The sequence below is a fragment of the Galeopterus variegatus genome, unplaced genomic scaffold (assembly GCF_000696425.1).
Source record: "Galeopterus variegatus unplaced genomic scaffold, G_variegatus-3.0.2 Scaffold550, whole genome shotgun sequence".
Taxonomy (NCBI): Eukaryota; Metazoa; Chordata; class Mammalia; order Dermoptera; family Cynocephalidae; genus Galeopterus; species Galeopterus variegatus.
In genome coordinates this window covers 324,656-335,465 of record NW_007726661.1, presented here as the reverse complement: position 1 = coordinate 335,465, position 10,810 = coordinate 324,656, and positions in this window count along the sequence as shown.

The following is a 10,810-nucleotide window of genomic DNA, read 5'->3' as shown; positions in this document are numbered from 1 at the left end:
GCCTCCAGAACTGTGATAAATAAATGTTTCTTGTTATAATACCAGTCTATGGTATCTTGTGATAGAAGCCTGAATGAACCAGGTGTTGGGGTGGGTGGGGTGCACAGCTTACCAGTCAAGGAGGCTCCCATTTGGCCAAGGTCATGTCTGCAGATAGGGGACAGCTGGGAGCTCTCAGAAGCCAGTGCTCACAGCAGCTGGGCTGAGGACCCAGGCTGGTAAAGGGGCCCGGACAGGGCACCCACAGCAGCTGCTACACAGGCTGTGGGAAACCTAGGTGGGTCCCACTTTCAGGCCAGCTTTCCTCTCTACATGATCCCTGGGGATAAACAGGCACACAAACCCAGCCCACCTGCTCTTGAGGCTAAGGGTGGGAGGGGTGAGTCTTTCCCTGCAGGCGTCTGTGAGGCAGCAGAAAAGATCCAGGAGGACCCAGGGCCTCCTGACCACCAAGCAATCAGAGTGACCAGGAGTCCTGGGGGCTGCTCATGGGCCCGCGGCAATCACTGGAGGGAGAGAGGCCCACAGGAGCACAGTATCAGAGATCAGCATTGGCTGCACTGCAGGCTGGGCCCCAGAGGAGACTTTAGGTGGGCACGCAATCACAGTCCTGAATCAAATCAAGTCACATGCCAGAAAACACATTTCCTTCCCCAAAAGAGAATATTTCCATTAACCTTTCTAATTAAATCTAGGAGAAAGCCCCAGTTCAGTGTTGACACATCATGGGCACCTTTCTAACCCTTATTAGCAATCATGTCCCCCTCTTTCCAGAAAAGGGAAAGAAAGCTGGACTGAGGCTGGCAACTGGCCTGAACTGAGGAGGACTGTTTTGATCTTTACGGTTACCTTCCACTGCTATTAACAATACTGGTTTTCCATTTACAGTGCAGATACAGAGCTTCCTTTCAAAATACATGTATTTAAAATACAAAGGAGGAGTGTAGTTAAATAAACATACCAAGCAATCAAGAATTCAGGTAAGAGGGAGGTACAGCAGATCTTAAAGGAGCCACCCAGGACTCTATGATGTCAGACATTCCAGAATCCTAGACATTCTAGAAGTATAGCAGCAGTTCTCAAAGTGGGTCCCCAAGCCAGCAGCAGCAGCTGCCTCCCCTGGGAGCTTGTGAGAAGTGCAGAGTCTCAGGTCCCACCCAGACTGACGGGACCAGGCCCTCCCACAGGAGGCGCAGATGCTCGCGCAGAGGTGGGGATCTTGGGTCTATGCCACTTGTCTCCGGGCTGTGTGGTTTCTGCTTAGACTGAGCAGAAATGAGTTAAGGAGCAGAAACAAGGGACACCAAGGCTTGACCTGGCAGAGACCCCTCGGCCACGTTGCTCAGAGACCTTGCAGAGCTCAGTTTACTCAAGATGGATGTTTGGAACTTGCCAAATGGATTCATGACACCAGCTTCCTTCTGCTTTACTCGAAGCCTGCTTTCTGAAGTGGTTGAGCCCTTACCCTGCAGCTGTGTGCACTTTGCACGTGATGAGGTATATGGGGGAAATTATGCACCAGGCATCCAGGCTTCTGGGCTTTTTTGATGGCCACCCACCCCCTGTAAGACCCACGTTTCACCTCTCATCCCAGCACACATAACCCAAAGCAAAGGATCAAGAAACAACGCTTAACCTCACTGAGACCCATGCACTCTGATAATTTTTATTCTATGTCATTTTTTTTAAAAAATGCTGGTCTTCAAGCACTAAATTCATGTTGTAGGTCAGAGATCAGCAAACTTTTTAAGGAGCCACACAGTAAATATTTTAGGCTTCACTGTCCCATGGGCTCTGTCTCGACTTCTCAGATCTGCCCTGGTAGCGTGGAAGCCGCCAGAGTCAATGCAGAAACTGACAGCATGGCTACGTTTAATGAAACTTTGCTTAAAAGCCAGGCAGTGGGCCATGGTCTGCCGATGTGCCATGAGCCGTGCAGCCCAGTCCCCTTCAGAGCCAGGCGTTTCTGACCCATCTGCCGGGAGCGCTGGCACTGATGGCTCACGGCTGAGGCCAAGGCCTTCTCAGAACTTACTCCCTCATAAGGAAGCTGCCTCCAAGGTTAGATCCCTTCCTTGGGGGCAGCCCACATCTAGGGACAGTCCAGGGTGCCCGCCCATCACACCAGATTCAGGACAGCTCTAAGGGGTCATCCCAGCTCCAGGGCTCCTCCTGGGGTCATCCAAGGCCTTTGTGACCACAGCATCACAGCTTGTCTCCCCTCTGCCAGGCCTGTGCCCGCCACTAAGTTTGGGGTAATCTGTTATGCAATAACAGATAATGAATACGGACAGAAATACTCTTTTCCTCACTGCCAATCTGTAAGCAACCAGAACAGTGCCTGGTACACAATCATCATTTGAATTAATACTTGCTGAATGAACAAATGAATGAATGCATGAGTTAAACTATTGAAAATAACTAACTTGGAATATCGTATAATAATCTTCATGGTAATAGATACCACTTGTTGTGAGCCCACCACATGGCAGACGTTTACCCACAGTAGTTCATTAATTCTCACCAGCAATCCCCTGAGATTAAGAGCTACGGCCAGACCTAGTTTGCAGATGAGGCTCCCTCGCCCCTTGCCTGCAGCTCTCCCGTGCATGTGCAGCCCCTGTCCAGGCTGTGGGAGGGGCCCCAGCCATGGATCTTCATCTCCAAAGCCCTCAGCGCCCGCAACGCTGCAGAAGCATGATGGGTGTCTGCTCAACGGGATTGGAAGAGGGAGGGATGAAAGGGAGAAGCAGCACAGCAGAACGTGAGAAGTCAGCACTGCCCACGGAGACAGCGTGGCTCCAAGGGACAGTGCTGTTCAGTGGGGTCTCTCAGCCCTGGCACTGTTGACATTTGGACGGGATAATCATTTGTTCTGAGGGTCTATTCCATGGGTTGTAGGATAACTGGTGGCATCCTGCTGTCCCCCACATGCAAGCATCACATCCAAATTATAAACTGAATGTCTCCAGACATTGCCAAAAGTTCCCAGGACTTTCACCCCAGTTGGCAAAATGCCCCCAGTTGAGAACCCCTGCTTTGTCACTTACAAATATGCCATCAACGTGTTTTCAGGCCATCAACCATTCTTCTAAAATAGGGTTTTTCAATAGATGGCTAGATTGCATGTGATCAGCAGGCCATCTCTCACTAACCAAGTCTCCTCTGCTGGGTGTTCGAGCAGTTTCCAGCTTTACTCCGATTGTTTTCCAAGCCAAGTATCATCTGAGTTTTTGTCTACACTGTGGAAGATCAACTTTAGGGCTATGTTTGGTCCTAAGAAATAATTCCTTTCTTCTGCACTGCAGAAAGTTCCCGGGAAGTCTGGGTGGGCTGTGTCTTCTGGTGGGAGGAACTGCTTTCAAAGCCATGGCAGGTGTGGCCTTCACCTTGCTGAGCATTTCCTGTGGTGAGCCGAACAACAGACGCCATGCTCAGGCCTCGGTGGCATGACCTCTTCCCTCGCTGCTGGACGTCACCACAAGAAAGCTCAACTTGGCTTTTGCAGCCAAGTCATTCGGAGCTGATTCCAAACCTCTGAGGAAGCCAGTGTAGTAGAAGGCAGCCTCCAGTTCTGTCCCTGAAGAACTATAGAGGACTGTAGAGCTGGTTGGTGCATCAGGTGAAATGCCTCAAATGGGCTCCCTGGGGGTGCAGAGGAGACGAGGCTGGGCCTGGGCCAGGAAAACTGGGCTTCTGGTCCTGCTGTGCGACTCGGGCCCCTCACAGAACCTGCTTAAGCTTCAGCCCCCCCAGTGCATGTAATGAAAGTGATAAGAACTTCCCACTGGCCCAGGGACCTCAGCCTCTGAAGACGCTTTGCTCGCTGTCACCGCCGTACAGAAATGTAAACAGCTGGTAGGGTTATTACACCAAAGGGAAGGCTCTGTCAGTACAAAACTCTATCTTCAGTTAGATACCATTTCGTTCGAGATTCAGGGCAGGGAAGAGAAGCCACTCTGAAAAGCTAGGTAATCACAAGTGTCGGTGAGGACGTGAAGAAGCGGAGCCACCTGTCCTGCGGGTGGGACGGAAAATGATGCAGCTGCCAGGAACTGACGGCAGCTCCTCGGACACTTAAACCTGGAGCTGCCCCATGGTCCAGCAACTCTCCTACATGTGCACCCAAGAGGACTGAAATCATTTGTGCACACCAAAACTTGTGCACGAACACTCATGGCAGTGTATTCATGACAGCCAGACAGTGCTGCAGCCCAAACGCCCATCATCTGACAATGGACGAACACAATGTGGCCTGTCCGTGCGATGAGATGTTACTCAGCCACAGAAAGGAGTGAGGTTCTGACACACGCTGCAACACGGATGGACATCATGCTAAGTGAAAAAAGCCAGACACAAAAGGCCACATATAGCACTACATGGTTCCATTTAGTTGAAATATCCAGAATAAGCAAATCCATAGAGACATGAAGTGGATTAGTGTTTGAGTAGGGCTGGGGATGGGGGGCATAGGGAATGGCAGCAAAGGGTTGTGGGGTTTCTTTTTGAGGTGATGAAAATGCTCTAAAATTGACTTTGGTGATGGTTGCACATCTCTGTGAATAGACTGAAATCTACTAAATTGTATAATTTAAATAGGTGAATTATATTTCAGTACAGCTGTTTTTTTTTAAAAGACAGAAGTCACACTATTTTAAACAGAAAGGGATTTAGTATAAGAAACTAGGTGTTTGCAATTACTGGAAAGGCTGAGGAGCAGGCTTAGGCTAGACCCCAGTGCCAACCCACCGGGAAGCTGCCACCTGTGCCCCCATTGGGAGAAGTGGACAGCAGAGGGCAGACATGGGAGCAGTCAAGTTCACAAACACACCTCCACAGCTGCTCCTCAGGGTCGGGATGTGGTATAGGGAAGCTGCTGTCTCAATGGCCTCTTTGCAGCGGCAGAGCCAGGGACATGGTTGCAGACTGAGCTTGCCCGCAGGAGCAGCTTAAGAAGCGGAAGGTGGTCTCAGCCTCGTTCTCCTCTTCCAGATCGAACTGGTGGGGGTTCATCTAATCTTGAGCTGCAAGGGAGTCCAGAAGTATGGGTGGTAGCTTTCCTCCTTCACAGTAGGGAGGCCTCCTGGAAAGGGGCTGGAATGGGTGTGGATACCTGTTGACCATTCTTCCCAGGTACCATTTTCATGGATAAACTGAGACTGGGCGGTACAGTAGTGACTTTCTCAAGTCATCCCCAAGAGATGGGAGATTTCCCAGACCCACCGTCTACCCCATCCCCAGATCAAGCCCAGGCCCAGGAGGGTACCTGCCTGCCCCTCCAGCACTGCCACATGTGGACTGTGGTCACCTGCGTGCTCCCTATCTCCCCTCCAGGCTGATAGATCTGTGAGCCCGTCACGGCATCCACCCAGAGCCTGGACCAGAGTGGGGACTCAGGATATGGGAGACCCTGAACTATGTCTTCCCCTGAGTGGAGTCTAACCAATTCTCATACTTCCTACTGGGTGGGAAACCTCAGTGGGGGAGGGTGGGAGGGGACTGAGTCTGCACTTCTGAAAAAGTCCACTTCCTCATTCAATTATCAAAGCCAAACAAGCTATATTTTAAACCATGGTCTTTCTCACCTGTTAGACTGTAATTATATTATTAAAAGAATAATATTATTAAAAGAATTTTTAAAAATGTGGTCTCATCCATTTTGGTATGGGGCAGCCTAAGGAGTCAGATAATAAGCTCTTTGAGAATTTAGGGGAGTCAGATTCACCCAGCCGACATCAGACCCAGAAAGTTCTAGGCAGCCAGTAGGTGCTTTACTTTTCTCAATGCACAGACCATTTCTGAAGAGGCCAAGGCCACAGGCTTGACTGCGCCCTGGTTTCCATACTGGCAGGAACAACTGTACCATGCATGGGTCACTGCTGAACTTCCTCCTGTTTGCATGCTTCTGGGGATCCATTAAAATATGCACTCAGAATATTAAGCACATAAATGTCCCGCAGGGACCAAATCACAGTGAGACCACCCTCTGAGACACACTGCCAGAAAACCAGAAGACAGGGAGTGGTACAGCATTTTCTAGTCCTCTACTGGCCAAATGTGGTCCTTTTCAGGAACTTCAATTAACCTCTCTCAATCTATCTCCAGAATGGGTAGAAATGCAACCATCATGATTATGATACTAATAGGAGCAAGACTAGGACTAAGGACATTAACAGCAGCAATAACAATAAGAATTTTCACTAAGCACATATTATGTACGGGGAGTTTTCTCAATTCTCACAGCTAGCTCTCATTATGCTGCTTAAAACTGAGACAGAGAAAGTCACAAGGTCACCTAGCCCCATCTTGTCCCAGAGTTGGCATGCTTTACTGCTATTGTGCAGCTTAACCTCTCGGTGACTCGGTTTCCCCATTGGAAAACTTGACATAATTATTGTTTTTATGAAAATTAATGTGAGTTAGCATATGAAACACACATGGCAAATACTCAGTACCTGGTAGCTTTTACCATCATAATCATCATCATCATCCTTTATCCTCCTCAGTATTTCTTCATGGGATTGAATCTTAAAGTTGATTCTTAATGAAACAGCAACATGTAGCATAAAGAGCACTGGGCTTGCTGTCAGGCTGACCTGGGTCTGAAATCTGGCCCCTGCCACTCATGAGATGTTTTCCCTTGGGCAAGCTACACAAATGCTGAGTCTTACTTTCCTTCTTTGTGAAATGAAAATAACTGGCTCTGATTCCTAGAGTTGTTGTAAAGGTTAAATAAATACAGTGTGTAAAGTGTTTAGCATATAGCAGGAACAAAATAGATGGCAGCTGTGGTGATGGTGGTCATGGTGATTATGATGGGGATGGTGATGGTGGTGATGATGGTGATGGTGATGATGATGATGGCAATGATGGTGATGGTGGTGATGATGGTGGTGGTGATGGTGGTGATGATGGTGATGATGGTGGTGGTGATGGTGGTGGTGGTGGTGATGGTGATGGTGATGATGGCAATGATGGTGATGGTGGTGATGATGATGATGGTGGTGATGGTGATGATGGTGATGGTGATGATGATGGTGATGATGGTGGTGATGATGATGGTGATGATGATGGTGATGATGGTGATGGTGCTGGTGCTGGTGGTGATGGTGGTGGTGATGATGGTGGTGATGATGATGGTGGTGGTGGTGATGATGGTGATGATGGTGGTGATGGTGCTGATGGTGGTGGTGATGGTGATGGTGATGATGGTAGTGATGGTGATGATGGTGGTGATGGTGATGGTGATGATGGTGATGGTGATGATGGTGGTGGTGATGGTGATGGTGATGATGGTAGTGATGGTGATGATGGTGGTGATGGTGATGGTGATGATGGTGATGGTGATGATGGTGGTGGTGATGGTGATGGTGATGATGGTAGTGATGGTGATGATGGTGGTGATGGTGATGGTGATGATGGTGATGGTGATGATGGTGGTGGTGATGGTGATGGTGATGATGGTGGTGGTGATGATAATGTGATAACGATGGTGGTGATGATGGTAATTTCACACAGTCCAGCCACTCACTGAGCCCAAATATCTCTCTTCAGCAAGCCTGAGATAAAAATCACTCAACATTTGCCTAATATCTGCAAATGACTATACTATCATTTTGTAAAACTAAGGTATAAGACATAATAAACTTACTGCATTAATAATTGGCTGTAGTTAACATTCTTCATCTGGGGATTCTAGTAAGCATCAGCTCCTGGCCCTCCAACACTGCAGAAAGAGCAGAACAGCAGAATTGGGAGCTGGGACACTCACTCCATAGGAAACCTGATGATTCTTTTTTTTTTTTTTTGTCTTTTATCTTTTTCCGTGTCCGGCAACGGATCGCAACCCTCAGTGTTGCCCCCGTACGGGACCGGGGACCGGCAACGGGATTGCAACCCTCGGTGCTGCTCCCACGCCTCGCTCAGCCAGTGAGCGGGAACCGGTCTGTATGTGGGATCCGAACCCTCGGGCGGGAGCGCCGCCGCGCTTCCCAAGTGGCGCACCTATCCAGTGCGCCACCGGGCCGGCCCAAACCTGACGATTCTGAATCAACAAATAAGCTTAATGAATCCAACAATTTAACTACATTTGAAAAATGAAAAAAAGACTATTTTTTTAAGTTTCTGAGGGTAGTAAGCTCACGGGGCTTCCCCTTAAAGATTAAGTATTATCTTAAAAGTTTGATGTACTTTGCAAAAAAGCAGCAACCTTGAAGAAATTCTTGGGTGACATACAGAATAACATTATTTTTTATTTCTGATCTTTGGGTAAAGTAGGGATAATAATAATATATGTTTTGTACATGATTCACCTTGGTATTCCCTATGCCTAGCATGGTGAGTAACACACAGCAGGTGCTCAAAAAATAATGACTGTTAAATGAGAGAATGGACACGTGGATTCATAGAAGAAGGACATTCTTCTTCGTGTGACTGATTTAACATGACATTCACATCACCAGTTCCTTTTTTCACCAAATGTGATTCTGTATGGAAACTTGGTTTTGCCTATTTTTATCACTAATTTACCCAAAAAAGTCAATAATAAAATAATATTAATTTATATATTGTTTGTACTTATTTATTTATAAAGCATTTAGTACATGCTTAAGCACTTTGTCTCTAGTAAGACTTTAATGCACAGAACAACCTGGTCAGGTAAGTCCTGTGATTATTCCCATTTTACAAATGAGAAAATAAAACACTTAATTTGCTCCAGAGATATGATTGCATGAGACTGAAATTACATACATACAAGATTATTCATTGCAGCACTGTTTGTAATAGCAAAAGTTTGGAAACTAAATGTCCAACAAGCGGGTGCTGTTTAAGTAAATAAATTATGGTACATATTTGAATGGAATATAATTCAGTTGTTAAATGAGGCAGATATCTATATAATGATGTGGAAGTATCTCCAAGACATGCTAAGTGAAAAATAAAATAAGGCAGAGAACAGTACATATTGCATTTTATAATATATTTTCTTTTATATGTTTTGATTATACCTGGAAGGATATCCAAGAAAATAGCCATGGTGGGACCCTGTTAGAAGGGGAACCAAGAAGCTGGCTATTTTAGTCAGGAGAGGCTAGGGTACGCTACAGTAATAACCCCCAAAATCTAAGCAGCTTAAGCAACAAGAGGTTTCTTTTTCATCCACACAGATTATCATGGGACAACAGGCGTTCTCTGTTTATATTCACTCAAGAATCAAGGCTGATGGAGCATCCCACACTCAAACATTGATGATTGCCAGACCAGAGGGCAAGAAAAAGAGAGCTCTGTAGGTCTTGAGCTGACAATGAACTACTCCAGCCTACAACTAGCGTTTGCCCCTTCTGCTGACAGTCATTGGCCACCACTTGTCACAGGATCCCCTCCCCACAGGGAGCCCAGGAAATGCAAATCTATGGCTGCGTGGAAGGTAGAGAGCTGAACCTATGTGGTAAGCATCATTAATCACTCCCACCATGGGGACAGAAGTTGGAGAATTATTTTTCTCTATAAACCCTTTTAAACATTTGAATATCTTGTCTGGGCATTTATTACCTATTCACAAACTGAAATTTTTAAAAAGTAAGAAGTACCTCTACAAGAGTTAAGTAGCATATAAGCATGTTACTAGCTCCAGGTAACTTGTAGAGACCACAAATCCCACCAGGTGAGAGGACGGACAGACCACTGCAGGCCAGGGGGGTCAGGGAAAGCACAGCCCATTTAACTTTCCACGTGCATTTAAGGAGCACTACTGTGTGCCAGGGGGTGTGCTCTGCAATGGGAATGTGCATTAAATAAGAACTGGTCCCTTCCCTTGAGGAATTCATAGTCTACCAGAGGAAAGAGAATATGACTGGAAGTCAAGAGACTTGGGTTCAAATCCCATGTCTTCCTGGGTAACCTTGTTTTACCTCACCTGTAAAATGGGGCTCCAGATACGCACCATAGAAGGTCACAGGGAGGATTCGCTACAATGATGTGGCCAGGGCCTGAATGAACGTTGACTGAGCTAGAATCTGTTGGGCCCTTGAGGAACCTCCCATGTGGAGACACGATGCATCTTTCCTACCTTTCCTTGAGACGATTGCAATGTGACAAAGAGATACAGTTTTAGATGCCGCAACCTTCTCGTTTTTTCCTCCTTCCTCTTATTTCCTTTCTGCTAACGGACTGGCTCTCGGGGTTAATCAGACCACTTTTCATCCTGTTGAATTCACATTGTTTTTGATCTCCCCACTCTACAAATCCACACAAACTGTATTAGAAGTTATCTGTGGGGAATAATCTTCTTAGAATCTTATCAAAACTTTGAAAGCTGTAAGTCAGTTCAGATGGGGACATTTTAGGGCTGCAGAGGGGGAGGGGGAAAAAGAATGTCAGGATCTTGGGATTATCAAGATTTGGATTAGCGAGCAATTTCCTGAGTTCCCCGACTTCATAGATGAGGTCAGAAAGGTCCGTTCTGAATGGAACCCATTAATCTCCCCGTTGTTAGCGAGGAAGCATTGGAAAGCGCAGGTGTTAACAGTCTTGGTGTTATTTTTGGGAGAATGTGAAGTGAACACTCACAGGAAGTGTACTATTCCCTTGCCAGCATCCTGGAGAATTATTTTAGGCAGCAGAACTGAGGCTTGTGAGCAGAAGTCAGCTTTCATCACACCTTTAAGGCAAGGGGGTGCTTCACAGGCAAGAACTTTGCTGCAAAGTTTGGGAAAATTAAAATAATCAATGTGTCCTGCAACGATGTTCAAAAAGGCCACTTACAGACCACCCCAGGAAAGTAACAACAGCGCAATGGCCACGAGCCCCA